Source organism: Ranitomeya imitator, chromosome 1 (genome assembly GCF_032444005.1).
Source record: "Ranitomeya imitator isolate aRanImi1 chromosome 1, aRanImi1.pri, whole genome shotgun sequence".
In the NCBI taxonomy this organism is placed as follows: domain Eukaryota; kingdom Metazoa; phylum Chordata; class Amphibia; order Anura; family Dendrobatidae; genus Ranitomeya; species Ranitomeya imitator.
Genome location: NC_091282.1, coordinates 1219981093 through 1219996788, shown reverse-complemented (window position 1 = coordinate 1219996788; position 15696 = coordinate 1219981093). Strand labels below are relative to the sequence as shown.

The window sequence follows — 15696 nt, the reverse complement described above, 5'->3', positions numbered from 1 at the left end:
TATGCTGCCCGACAGACCGTGGAGCACTTCAGGTTCCTCCTAAAGAACCAGAGGGCAAAGCAGAGTGTAAATTACCTACAGAGGGGAAAGTGTGCTGAAGTAGAAGTAGATCCCAAACAAATCATGAACTACAATATAAAGGATTAAGTACATACTGTTATAAATATATATTCTGTCTACGTCCTAAAAAAAAAAAGAAGATAGGTGCAGGGTTAAAAAACATAAACAGCAGAGAGATAAACCCTAGCTGGTCTTTCGCTGACTGACTTAAACTACAGCAGTATGGCTGGACAGCCAAATACCAGCCGAGGGAAAATATGTAAAGCCGCACCCGAGAGGTGATAGGGCAGACAAGTGACCATATGAAAACACCCGTTACCCTAAAAAGACTGAAGCAAGGATAACAGAAACTAAGGACCCAGATAAAGGGTGTATGTACTGTGGCACGGTGGACAGAGAAGCCGACCACAAGACACAGGCAGAAAGTAAGGTAAGCAACAAGAATCACTAAACAGGATCAGACTACAGAGCAGCAGGAGGATCAATGAGGGTAAAACTTACACTGGCAACTTCCAGCATTAAGTTTGAAGTTCAAATAAGTCGTGGTGCTGTCACATTGGACACAACATGTAGCTGATTATGCCTGATTATTTCTATTATTATTATTATTATTATTCCTTCTGAGCTGATGGACAGCAGAGATTTCACACCCAGACACAAAATTCAGAGGAACATCGATTACTCACCTGTCTCATCATTTCTCATAAAGATACAAAATGCGTCTGTCTATGAAAGAAAAAGGTCCTCCTAACCAACCGATGGTAGCCCAAGGCAGGAAATGAAAGCATAACCTATGACTTGAATTTTTGCACCTGAGCTAATCACTTCATGACTTCATTTAGAATCACTGTATTGTGAACTTCTGATAAGCGTATTAGGATGAATATTTAGCAGTATGTTATATTTATGCCATGGTGCAATGTGGGAAACTATATTTTCAAAAGTGGTAAGAAATTTCCCTTCTTTGATTTCAAACAATATGGCCCTGATATTAATCACCTGTTAAAAAAAGCAAATGTTCCTACCTGGCCTGCACATCAAAACAGTACATAAGCTTTGTCCAGTACCACCTGTGCCACAGAGCATGATGGCCTCCTCATTGTGCCAGGACGCTGCACAACTTGACCCAAGAAATCAATTGCCCCCATGAATTTACTATAATCCAGGATTCAATATGACGTTGAGTTCATTGTGGTGGTATATATTGGTAGGGTTGCTACTTTTTCTGTATATTGTGGTCACAATAAGGGCATCTCTGTTTTTCTTATACTTGACCAACAAAATGTCCTCACTAACTATCTAGGGAAGTTTCTATGACATGCGGGAAAAGAAGGTCTTGAAGAATTGCATGCTGGAGTAAAAGTTATCCCCGTAGATGTGCTAACTCTATTCTAGCACTGGTTCCACCAGGTAGCATATGTGATGACACAGCATTTCATCTTAACTAGCCAGACATCTATTTTCAGTAAGCCAAGAGAAATAGACTGTTATCTATATGCTGACTTTTGAATTTATGTGTTTCTTTCTGGTTGTCAAGAAAATAGCCTTTTGTTCTATAAGCCGTAATATTGACTTGTAAGTTGACAATTTGTTGTGTTTTATCCGGGATGACTAGTCATACAGAGTCATGGAACAATGATCGTTGCTGACATGTTGATTACATATTGTCCAGGCCAGCCAGTTTGTTGACTTGCAAAATAGAGGTGGAAAAACTATGCAAATAGATTACTTTAGAGTAGCAAATAATTCCTCCGGAGACTCCCACACAGATTTTTCCCAATCTAGTTAGCTGCTAGAAGATCGATTTCAGTCAGTAGAGGATCCTATCTATTTCACTGGTAAGCTCACTTTCAGCAGCATCAGCTCTAGCGCAGGAGCGACCTCTCTGCACTGTGACACCAGGCAAATGGCACCAGCAAACAAGATGTCCGCTTTTTATATGGCTAAGGACATGTGACTTCGGCAGCCAATCACACAAGACCTTGTGTCATGAGGTTGTGGATGGATTCTGCACCCTGATGGGTTGTCGGAATCAACACATAAAGTTGAGGGGAAAAAAAATGTGTGCCGCTCCTGTGGACGCCACAAAGCGAGAAATAGTATCAGTTAGGGACCGAGTGTCAAAGGACCAAATTTGTACACCTGTGGCAGGACAATTTTATTATTGTTTTTTATTTGTAAACAACAACATTTCACACAAACCAAGTTTTAGAGTATGTGACAAAAGAAAATTTTTGAACAACCAAATTTCTCCACCTGTAGCAGATCAATTTTTACTTTTTTTTCAAACCAATTACATTTTAGGACAGTACGATCTCAGGGGTGGTAGCCCCTTCTCAAGCTGCCTTTAGGAGTCTCTCGCAGGCCCATTTATATCTCAAGAATAATTCATCCGGCACCCTTCCTTGTGGGATCACTCCCAACACATACAAGTGATGCTGACCCTCCATTTTGAGGAATGCGACCTCGGTTTCAGTTGTCAGCTCATGCAGCCTTCGAGGCAAGTGTTTAGTCTCTACTGACCACTGGTTTAAGGAGATGTGATGACTGGTACATAGCAACCTCCATCTGTCAGCACCTTTCGGCTAGTGGGCCAGCTATCATTTCTCCTGCCCTGCTTATGGCTCACCTCCTTGTTTCTTCTGAACAGCTTGGGCTCCACAGTCCACTAGCTAGTTGCTAGTTCCTTGCTCTCCTGTCTGCAATCTGTAAGAACACCAGCAGTGAAAGCTGCTGCCTGGGTGTGGGGCTTGATGGTTCTGGGGTAGCGGATGGTTCCGAACCACAGGCTACTGTCACCTCCACTCTTGCACCAGCTTAAACTTATGAACTATTTTTTGAGGTTTATATACCACTAAAATGTATCCAAGAACAAGTAATACTGTGTGGTTGATCAATATAACACCAAGAAAATGTATTACAGAAACTTACCCCAGACAATGGAATACTGTATGGATGAGTAATTTCACCCAGCAAAAATTTTCAATGCTTTTTTGGAAGGTTATATACCACCAAAATGTACCCCAGAGGAAATAATACTCTATGGATGAGTCATTGAATTCAGATACATTTTGAACACTTTTTTGAAGGATTATACATAGTGATGAGCGAATTTGTTTGGAAAAAGATTGTCAAACATAAATTCGGCAAAAAATATAGCACATTAGGATTCGTGATCGGAAACAAAATTTTATGAAATCGGAAAAAATCGGTAACATTCGGTAAAAGTGAGGGCAAATATGTGCGTTGCCACAAAAGTATTTTCAGCACATTAGCAATGATAACAGTGGTGGATCATGAGTGTTTGGCACGTGTTTGATGAAGGGAGGGGGTTTGCAGAGTGCAGAGGCTCAGAGTTCTTGTAAACAGTCATTTTTTTAAAACTAACTTTATATGTGCACATTGCGGCTAGCCAATCAGGGCGCAGGAAGCACTCACAATGTCCTGACACTACAGCTTGTGTCATTGGCTGCTGAAATCACATGTCCCTCTCCATATAAATAGCGGATATCTTGCTTTAATGCAATTTTGACACTGTAACAGCGCAGAGAGGCTGATCCTAACGCTGGCACTGTTTGCATAAAGATTTTAGCTAGTTAGTTAGGCGGTTGTATATCAGTCAGATAGTGCAGCTAGATAATGTCCAGTGTGGCTGTTAAATTTACCTTCCAGCATTTTTTTTTATTTTTGGCCACAGACAAAGCCAGCAGGGCACATATCGTGCCCTGCTTCTATTGTGATTGATGCACGAGTATAGCATTCTAATTCACATGTAGCTAGTGAATAAAATATTAAACAGCCTGCTGTATCCCACCTTGTCATTTAGTGCTGTGGTGAAATAAAACTGTCTGCAGACCTAAGGCACAGAGTTAGACAACCCACCGAATCACACTTTCTCATTTTGTTGGGTTGACATAAAGCTGTAGAGGCCCAATCCAGAGGCCACCAAAAAATCCTTCTGTTCCTAGTGTCATACAGTAGCGGACCTGACTTTCAAATAGTTTCTATCATCTAGTGTGTTATAGAGGCCTGAAGCAGAGGCCACCAAAAATCCTTCTATTCCTAGCATCATACAGTAAGGGACCTGACTTGAAAAATAGTTTGTAGCATCTAGGCCTGATTCGTGGTCCAAAAAAAAAATATTTTTTCTGTGACTAACACGATACAGCATGCCATATTTCTACTGGGAATTTACTGTTGCTGAAAATCAGCTGTTTGCAGAGCTGGTGCAGAGTTTAAAATCTAGTTTTGTGTTGCTAATACTGTGCTCCTACCACACTATCTGAGCAACATGACTGGGAAAAAGCAAGGCCGTGGTGGAAGGGGAATTAGGCTTGGTGTTCAAGGTGTATGTGGGGTAGGTGGTAATGTTTGTGAAAGCACTAGTGAACCAACATCACGTCCTATGCAAAGATAACTGACAACTTCTGTTACTGGATAGGCCACTCTACTACCTTTCTTTGGCAGACGCACAGTGGTACGCCTTGCCGATGATGCCCAGAAAGAGCATGTACTCGAGTGAATGGAAAGTGCAGCTTCAAGTGGCCTCTCCACCTCTTCCTCCACCTCAACATCATACCCAGTACAGTCCACAGAGGTGGCACCCAAATTCCCTTTGTTTCCCCCCTGTCCCAACTCTCCAACCGTACAACTAACTGTACGGAATCACAGATGGGCGAGTCTGAAGAGCTGTTAACACATTCTATGCCATGTTCATCAAAAGTGTACTCAAAAGCTTCACAGACTCAAGAGGAGGAAATCTGCACCGATGCCCAAAATATTTTTAGCTTGGATCAAGGGCAGGACGAAGTAGGGTCCGAACAGCATCCTGACCCTCGTCATCAGATGTTAACCCCTGAAGGGAGGTGATCCTGATGAGACTCAGATATCTGATGCTCTGACGCTCACACGGACTGTACTGTGCTGTCAAGGCAGAAAGAGGAGGAGGGTGACTCCAAGGGCGAGGAATGTGATAACACAGAGGGTGATGATGATGAGGTGTTAGATCTCAGTTGGTATGAACATAGAGGCACACAGGTGAGTAGGTCATCTGAGGAGGAAGATGAGGAGGTTACATTGCACCTTATGTCGCAGACACGTAGTGATGCAGCCATGACAAGCAATGCATCCTCAGCCACAACTGTGCCTCTGACCAGCAGCGTCCACAGGTCTGCAGCTTGCAGGGCTGGCAAGAGTTGCCTAGCCTGGGGCTTTTTTGACACTGCAAAGGATGAGACAACTCACATAATCTGCCAAATTTGCTAAAAAAACTGAGTTGAGGTAAAAAATGCAATAATTTGACTACTACATGTATGAACCTTCACATGCGCAATCAACATGTTATACTGTGGGAATTCCACTGTGCAAGAATTCGGAATAGAGGACGTCAACAACCATCAGCCACCCCATCAATCGCATCTGCTGCTTCTTCATCCTCCTCTGTTACCGTCATATCTACTGAGTTGCAGGTCTTCGACCGCAGAACCTCGGGTTCTTTACACTCTCCAGTCACGCTGACTCAGAGCCCGCCATCAGCTGTAATGGAAGCGGACATGTCTGCTGTTTATGACCGATCTCAGGGTACGAGCACACCACAAGTTTATCAATCCACCGTAACATGTCTGCCTGCACCACTCTTATGGTCCAGCAGTTTGTCCGGTTCACCGTACTCCGCCCTCTCTTAGCACTGCAACCAGCCCATGATTCCGCAGTTGTGGTCACGTAAAAGATTGTTTCCTCCTACACATGACAAAGCTAAGAGGTTGAACTCCACAATCTGTAATCTATTGGCCACAGAAATGCTGCCTTTCTGCCTGTAGAATAGAGACAGTTTCCAAAAGCTTATGGCCGTTGCAGTCCCCCAGTACCAATTGCCCAGTCGCCATTACTTTTCTAAGAAAGCTGTGCCTGCTCTACACCCACATGTTGCAGACAACATAATCTTTTCTTTGACTAGATCTCTGTCTGCCAGGGTGCATTTCACCACAGACACTTGGACGAGTAAGCATGGCATCTCGCTGACTGGGCACTGGGTGACTCTGGTGGCTGTGGGGACAGGCACTGCTCCACAAGTCTTGAAATCCCCAAGGGTTGCAGGACAAACCTCTACATTTAACACTTTGTCCACTGCTTTTGCCTCCTCCTCTATCTTCTCTAGGGCCTCCACCTGCGCCCTCAAACTCTGCCTTAATGAGACAGGCGTTCCAACAGTGCAGAGAGAATCCCCATCACCTCTGTACTGTGCAGCCGTGGCTCACCACAATCAGGCAGTATTAAAATTGATATGCCTTGGAGATTGAAGTCATACAGCTGAAGAGTTGTGGACAGCTCTCCAGGCTGTTTGATCAATGGCTGTCTCCGCTGAACCTGCATCCAGGCAAGGCTGTGTCCAATAACGGTGTGAACCTGGTGGTGGCCCTATGGCAAGGCAAGCTCACGCATGTGCCTTGCATGGCTCATGTCGTTAACCTGGTGGTGCAGCATTTTCTCCGCCACTATCCTGGCTTAGGTGACCTGCTCCAGAAAGCATGCAAGCTGTGTTCTCATTTCTGCCATTCACACCCCCTCTGGTCATTGACTTGCATCGATACCAAGGTCTTTGTCCATGCCAATTAACAGGTTGACATGCAATGTGCCGACATGATGAAATTCCACTCTGCACATGTTGCAGCAGCTGTGGCAGAAGTAACAAGCCCTGACGCAGCCTGGGCCAACGCAGTACGGAGTGGCACATATGTTTACAGAGTGGGCACAGATTAAGGACCTCTGCACCCTTCTACACAGTTTTGAAATGGCTGTGAAGATGGTTAGCGCTGACGACGCCATCACTGTTCGGGTCATCTACATGCTGGAGCAGACTTTGAATAGCCTGCGGGAGGAGATGATGGTCCTAGAAGAAGAGGAAGAAGCAGTGGAGGATATGGAAGGCATAACATTGTCTCTAAGTTCCAGACTGTCTTCACACAGTTGGGTGCCAAGGGGGTGTGGATTACTGCGATCGAGGGGGGCTGGTGACAACAGACAAACTGCTACTGAAGGAGCAGAGGAAACCTGCCTCATTGTTACCCAGCCACCAACACAGCATGGGCTTGGACCTCATGGTAGATCCTGACATATGAGTGCCTTCTTGCTGCACATGATCCCCGTATAGTTATGATTAGGAATACTGCTGATGACTGGATTGTCACCTTGTTAGATATACGTTATAAAACCAAATTTTGCTAGATGTTTCCTACCCTGGAAAGGGACCCACGAATGCTGGAGTATCGAAACACGCATTTATACAACCTTAGGAGAGCTTTTCCCCAAGACATCAGTGAAGCACACAGTTCGCATCGCAGCTCTAGATTTTCAACCTCCGGGACATCAATTCGTCAACGCCAAAACATTAGCTGCAGCAGGTGTGTAAGTGGAAGGAGCAATTTCTGTGAGTCCTTCGACAATTTTTTTAGACCAGCTCCTGCACTAGCACAACAGAGTCTTACACATGGTGAACGAATGGAGAGGACGGTGCAGGAGTATCTAGAACTGAATATCAATACCATCAGGGAGGATTTGGACCCTTTCACATTTTGGTCTTCCAAAACAGATGAGTAGCCTGAGCTCGCCTAGCATGTCTTGGAGGTTTTATCATGACCGGCAGCCAGCGTTTTCTCAGAATGCGTCTTCAGCGCTGCTGGTGGTGTCCTGACAGATAAGCGCAGGTGGCTGTCCACTGAGGTGTAGACCGCCTAACTTTCATCAAGATGAAAAAGTCAGGGATCTCCAAGGGCTTTTCCACCCCAATCTCAAACTGTACAGACTAGGTGATATTTTTAGTGTAATGCATTAATGTCACGTAACTGCACTCTATGATATCTTTAGTGTGGCTTCTGTGGCTGCTGCTGATGTTAGCACAAATTTGAGGAAATGTGAACAGTCATGGTTGGTCCACATCTGCTGGGTTAGCTGTAGTGGAAGACGTGTTGGTCCCAATTATACTGCAGTATTTCTTTTCTCGTGACAGTTATTCCATTTCGGTGGTGTCAGGCCCTCATTTTTTTTATATGTGAAAACTCCAGGTTAGGTGTCCATCTGCTGGATTTGGTGTAGTGGAAGAACTGTCGGCCCTATTATACTATTTCTACTGTGGTGAAATTGATGCCACCTTTGTGGTGTCTGCCAGTATTTTTTGGAAATGTGAACACTCCTGGTTGGGTGTCCATCTGCTGGATTGGGTTTAGTGTAACACCTATCTGTCCCTATTATACATAGTAACATAGTAACATAGTTAGTAAGGCCGAAAAAAGACATTTGTCCATCCAGTTCAGCCTATATTCCATCATAATAAATCCCCAGATTTACGTCCTTCTACAGAACCTAATAATTGTATGATACAATATTGTTCTGCTCCAGGAAGACATCCAGGCCTCTCTTGAACCCCTCGACTGAGTTCGCCATCACCACCTCCTCAGGCAAGCAATTCCAGATTCGCACTGCCCTAACAGTAAAGAATCCTCTTCTATGTTGGTGGAAAAACCTTCTCTCCTCCAGACGCAAAGAATGCCCCCTTGTGCCCGTCACCTTCCTTGGTATAAACAGATCCTCAGCGAGATATTTGTATTGTCCCCTTATATACTTATACATGGTTATTAGATCGCCCCTCAGTCGTCTTTTTTCTAGACTAAATAATCCTAATTTCGCTAATCTATCTGGGTATTGTAGTTCTCCCATCCCCTTTATTAATTTTGTTGCCCTCCTTTGTACTCTCTCTAGTTCCATGATATCCTTCCTGAGCACCGGTGCCCAAAACTGGACACAGTACTCCATGTGCGGTCTAACTAGGGATTTGTACAGAGGCAGTATAATGCTCTCATCATGTGTATCCAGACCTCTTTTAATGCACCCCATGATCCTGTTTGCCTTGGCAGCTGCTGCCTGGCACTGGCTGCTGCAGGTAAGTTTATCATTAACTAGGATCCCCAAGTCCTTCTCCCTGTCAGATTTACCCAGTGGTTTCCCGTTCAGTGTGTAATGGTGATATTGATTCCTTCTTCCCATGTGTATAACCTTACATTTATCATTGTTAAACCTCATCTGCCACCTTTCAGCCCAAGTTTCCAACTTATCCAGATCCATCTGTAGCAGAATACTATCTTCTCTTGTATTAACTGCTTTACATAGTTTTGTATCATCTGCAAATATCGATATTTTACTGTGTAAACCTTCTACCAGATCATTAATGAATATGTTGAAGAGAACAGGTCCCAATACTGACCCCTGCGGTACCCACTGGTCACAGCGACCCAGTTAGAGACTATACCATTTATAACCACCCTCTGCTTTCTATCACTAAGCCAGTTACTAACCCATTTACACACATTTTCCCCCAGACCAAGCATTCTCATTTTGTGTACCAACCTCTTGTGCGGCACGGTATCAAACGCTTTGGAAAAATCGAGATATACCACGTCCAATGACTTACCGTGGTCCAGCCTATAGCTTACCTCTTCATAAAAACTGATTAGATTGGTTTGACAGGAGCGATTTCTCATAAACCCATGCTGATATGGAGTTAAACAGTTATTCTCATTGAGATAATCCAGAATAACATCCCTCAGAAACCCTTCAAATATTTTACCAACAATAGAGGTTAGACTTACTGGCCTATAATTTCCAGGTTCACTTTTAGAGCCCTTTTTGAATATTGGCACCACATTTGCTATGCGCCAGTCCTGCGGAACAGACCCTGTCGCTATAGAGTCACTAAAAATAAGAAATAATGGTTTATCTATTACATTACTTAGTTCTCTTAGTATACGATTGTGGGAAGAGGAGATAAGAGGGGAGTAGAGAAGGAGATCTTGTGAGGATCGGAGGTTGCGGGTAGGTAAGTACCGGGAGACGAGGTCACAGATGTATGGAGGAGACAGGTTGTGGATGGCTTTGTATGTCATGGTTAGGCTTTTGTACTGGAGTCTCTGGGCAATGGGGAGCCAGTGATGGGATTGATAGAGGGGAGAAGCCGGGGAATAGCGGGGGGACAGGTGGATTAGTCAGGCAGCAGAGTTTAGAATAGATTGGAGGGGTGCGAGAGTGTTAGAGGGGAGGCCACAGAGCAGGAGGAGCACATGAACATATATATACATGGTTCCTATCAATGACTAAGCAGGGAGGAAGTGGGGAGAGCACCATATCATCGCACACCAACACATGGAGTATGTGTACACATCCCCGTACAGTCACAACTAACTCTCCGATAACCCCAGACTACTCGCCACCACCACCACCACTCTGTCTCGGTCGAATAGACACCTGTTGTGAATTCTGTTATCGAACTCCCTCCTGTGGTCATGAATGGTACTTCGGCGAGTTCTGTCCATGGACTCCCTCTGGTGGCTGTGAGTGGAGCTGCTGCTTCTGAGGTTCCTTCCACAGGTGACGTAGTTTATTCTTTGGCTAGCTGTTCTATTTAACTCCACTCAGATCGTTACTCCATGCCAGCTGTCAATGTTCTTGTACTGGTTCAGTTCGCTCTTGGATCTTTCTGGTGACCTGTCTACTCCAGCAGAAGCTAAGTCCCTGCTAGTTATTATTTGTTCATTGTTTCCTTGTCCAGCTTGTTATCATGATTTTGCCTTACTAGCTGGAAGCTCTGGGATGCAGAGTGGCACCTCCGCACCGTGAGTCGGTGCGGAGGTCTTTTTGCACACTCTGCGTGGTCTTTTTGTAGTTTTTTGTGCTGACCGCAAAGATATCTTTCCTATCCTCAGTCTGTTTAGTTAGTCTGGCCTCCCTTTGCTGAAACCTGTTTCATTTCTGTGTTTGTGACTTTCATCTTAACTCACAGTCATTATATGTGGGGGGCTGCCTTTTCCATTGGGGAATTTCTCTGAGGCAAGGTAGGCTTTATTTTCTATCTTTAGGGCTTGTTAGATCTTAGGCTGTGAAGAGGCGTCTAGGCCTGGTTAGGTACGCTCCACGGCTATTTCTAGTTGTGTGATAGGATTAGGGGTTGCGGTCAGCAGAGCTCCCACTTCCCAGAGCTTGTCCTGTGTGAGTTTAACCATCAGGTCGTTCCGGGTGCTCCTAACCACCAGGTCCATAACAGACACCGTACGGTAGCTTACGGCTTCGAGATGCAGTTTACTGAACAGAAGGAACAGAACTATTACATTTTAGATTTAATCCAAAGGGAGCCAGTGTTTATGAAAGTTTACAAGGGGGACAAAACAATACAGCATAAACAGATACAGAAAATAAAAGGGATTAACAGGAGAACTTACACCGATCGCAGAGACGATTCAGTTTAGCCAAAGGAGAGCGCTTGGATTTGGCTGTCGATAAACAGGGTCCGTGCATGCATGCATGCACGATATTTATCTCTCTGCACGAGCACAGATCATAATCGGGATTGATCTTTTGTCAGACCCTGAGTCCCACTAACACCCCCCTGTGGTGACCTCACATGGGCCCAGTTGTGGGCTGGTCTCAGCCCTTCATAATTTTAGGAAATCACAGCTTGTACAATAACTCCTCATAGTGCAATCTCAGAAGTTTGAGTCTGTCATCTTTTGTATTGAGATTTTATCTACGCTTAGAGACCAAACATGGCCTGGCTGTTGGTGGTTATATGGCCCCTATGGCTTTGCGGCCTTTTGGAGGGGGTTATAATCATGAGAAAATATATATTTGCTTGGTTAACCCCGGTGCCGAGAATGTACGTCTCATTAATATTGAATGTATAGATATACCAATATTCTATTTTCTTACTGAGACATACAGTCTGCGCTGATTTATTGTAACTGCAGTGACCATGGCTGTTTCTAAATGTGCGAGATCTTCCTTTGATCCACTCAAAACCTAATAAGACATTTCCTGTCTCTCTGTCTATGGACAATACACATCCTCTTCAGTCACCTGGGCATAAAGAGGAATCCTTGCATTTTAATAAAGCTGCACCACATCTCTTTGTGCACGGCCATTTTACATGAAGGCAGCTTGGAGTGCTAGATCCTGTTTCCTTATGACAAATGGTAGAGAAAAGAAATGAAAAAACGGAGGGGGGATATGAGGGACCTGAAGCATTTTTAATATTTTCTATGACAAGCATAATGAAACAAAATAACTTTTCTCTACAACAAGTCCGTAAAAATATGAGGCATACAGGCAGGTCTAGTTTAATATTTCTGACACCTGTATGCCCATAAATGGGACAGATTCCCAATAAAGTAGCTAACACAACACTTTCAACATAGAAATTAGGAGGAAGGAAAGCAAAATAAGTTAATGCACTATAAAACAAAGATGTATAAATTGCAGAGTAATCAATAATTAAAAAATACACATTTAGTAACATCATCATTTAACATACCGGAATACCCTTGTAGTTTCCACAAATATGTACACAGAATCACTACAGGAGCAGGATCACATCGACTACTGTTGGCAATATTGTGCAGTGCAATTACCTGAGTGTAGCCAAAAACGCTCAGTAACTCGGCCATTGGGTTTGTGGTGTAAGGATGGAGGTCTCCAATGTAACCGGCCAGCACTCCGTGTCTCTTGTAGGAATAATTCGGAACTGAAAATTTGCTCCATATCCCGGTCATAATATGCAGAACATCTTTAATAACTTTATTTATATTTCCACAAGAATCAAACACGTGATACCCCAGGGTGACATTAGGAAGAAGATCTGGGCTCCGATTAATTTCATCAATGGAAAAATAAAAGCCATCAGCTGCTCATATTCTCGGATACTTACACTGCGGGTGAAGGAAGATATAAAATAAGTCAGAAAACTCATATACTGTGTATACAGCTACTCCTGGCGGCATGCATTTACCCTCCTTTGCTGGCTCTTGTACTTCTCACGGGGATCCTCTGGAAGAAGGAGATCTTGTCTTCCTTTCCTTTATAGGCTATTTGTTTTCTATGCCCAAGATAGTCACAGAGGTGTAAGATATAACCCGTGTAAGTTTTTGCACAAACAGTCCAAGACGTTTCCAATATTGAATTGCTTGCCACTTGTGATTATTATTAGTATTATTATTAAAGCGCCATTTATTCCATGGCGCTTTACATGTGAGGAGGGGTATACATAGTAAAAACAAGTACAATAATCTTAAACAATACAAGTCACGACCGGTACAGGAGGAGTGAGGACCCTGCCCACGAAGGCTCACAATCTACAAGGGATGGGTGAGAATACAGTAGGTGAGGGTAGAGCTGGTCATGCAGCGGTTTGGTCGATCGGTGGTCACTGCAGGTTGTAGGCTTGTCGGAAGAGGTGGGTCTTCAGGTTCTTTTTGAAGGTTTCGATGGTAGGCGAGAGTCTGATATGTTGTGGTAGAGGGTTCCAGAGTTGGGGTGATGTTCGAGAGAAATCTTGTATACGATTGTGGGAAGAGGAGATAAGAGGGGAGTAGAGAAGGAGATCTTGTGAGGATCGGAGGTTGTGTGCAGGTAAGTACCAGTAGACGAGGTCACAGATGTATGGAGGAGACAGGTTGTGGATGGCTTTGTCATGGTTAGGGCTTGAACTGGAGTCGTTGGGTAATGGGTAGCCAGTGAAGGGATTGACAGAGGGGAAAGGCCTGGGAATAGCAAGGGGAGAGGTGGATTAGTCGGTCTGCAGAGTTTAGAATAGATTGGAGGGGTGCGAGAGTGTTAGAGGGGAGGGCACAGAGCAGGAGGTTGCAGTAGTCAAGGTGGGAGATGATGAGGGCATGGACTAGGGTTTTAGCAGATTCTTGGCTGAGGAATATACGGATCCATGAAATATTTTTGAGTTGAAGTCGGCAGGAAGTCGAAGGGGCTTGTATATGTGGGTTAAAGGAGAGATCAGTGTCAAGGATTACCCCGAGGCAGCGAGCTTGTGGGACTGGGGAGAGTGGGCAGCTGTTTACTGTAATGGCCAGGTTCCTTGTGGGGTCGATGAGATCAGAGAAAGATGATGAATTCTGTTTTGTCCATGTTAAGTTTTAGAAATCTAGCAGAAGAAGGATGACATAGCAGACAGACATTGAGGGATTCTGGTTAGAAGGGTAATGATATCTGGTCCAGAGATGTAGAACTCAGTGTCATCAGCATAGAGATGATACTGAAAGCCGTGAGATTCTATGAGCTGTCCCAGGCCGAAGGTGTAAATGGAGAAGAGCAGGGGCCCTAGGGCTGAACCTTACGGGACTCCGACAGATAGGGGGCGAGGTGAGGAGGTGGTGTGTGAGTGGGAGACGCTGAATGTCCGGTCTGTCAGGTATTATGAGATCCAGGATAGGGCCAAGTCTGTGATGCTAAGGGATGAGAGAATCTGTAATAATAGGGAATGTGTCAAAGGCAGCCGACAGGTCCAGGAGGAGGAGGACAGAGTAGTGTTGCTTGGCCTGGGCAGTTAATAGGTCATTGGTGACCTTAGTTAGGGCATTTTCAGTGAAGTGATGTGACCAGAAGCCAGATTGTAAGCAGTCGAAGAGAGAGCAGGAGGAGAGTTGGGAGGACAGTTCAAGATGGACATGTTGTTCCAGTAGTTTTGAAGCATAGGGGAGAAGTGATATAGGGCGATAGCTAGATACAGAGGATGGGTCAAGAGAGGCCTTTTTAAGTATAGATGTGATTGAGGCATGTTTAAAGCTTGAGGAGAAAATACCAGTGTTAGTGATAGGTTGAAGAGATGGGATGAAGACTGTGGTGAGGTTTCGGATGAAGTGGAATGGAATCGGGTCAAGTGTACAGGTGGTGAGATGCAATCTTGAGATTAGAGTGGAGAATCGATCTTCTGTAATGGTGGATGTCATGGATCCCTTACTCCGTGGTGTAACTAATTTGTCACGTGTCCACTCTCAGCACGTGACTTGGGTTGTGCCTGCAAAGGTTAATCTATCTCCCCACTCTCAGTCCAGCATCCAACCTCTGTCCTATGCTGTAATGGGAGCATAAATCACACACCGACCCAGGTCACACACCCACTCATACATGCTGCCACCACTCACCGAATACACGGGTGACGAGTCCGTGAAATATTAATACTAATAATGTCTACTACTCATAAGACTCACACAAGGTTCAACTTGTTAAAGTTTTATACTTTAATACAAAAAGGTTCAGTGCTTACAGTAAGAAAAGGTATAAAAATATGATAATAAAAAGACATACAACTTATGCAAAACAGTGTAAAATAACAGGAGAAAACTTACAGAAATCTTCTAACTTGGTAGTCTGATTTCTGCTCCCTGAGGGTAGGATGAATGTAGATTGGATCACACAAGCTCGACTGCCACCATTATGTGAACACTTTTCTCTGTATACAGGTATAATTTATAGCTTTGGTCTGGAGTTCAGGTTTCTAGACCAGCCCCTCAGGTTAATATCATAATTGCTTGGTTTTTGATTGGACCACGGCTGCGCCCCCCAATGAATATATTATTTTCTCTTGAGATCCTGTGTTTAACAGCTCTCATAGAGATACTATCAGGCCATAATTAACATCTTCCAAGAGCTAGGAGGTGTCAAATGTTACCTTTCTTCTTGGCTTCCAGCAGGACCCCCTGTGGGATTGGAGACAGAATTCTACTTGTCCCAGGAAAATACATATTAACACCTGGGTGTGACATGCAGCTTTTCAAGACAGATGTTACATTATTGCCAGTGACACAA

General features: G+C 44.2%; 1 pseudogene; it reads right to left on the bottom strand.

Moving 5' to 3' along the window:
• LOC138657198 (vomeronasal type-2 receptor 26-like) overlaps positions 1-14837 on the bottom strand; it is a 76797-nt pseudogene extending 61960 nt beyond the window's left edge.
• Between the last annotated feature and the right edge of the window lie 859 nt (positions 14838-15696).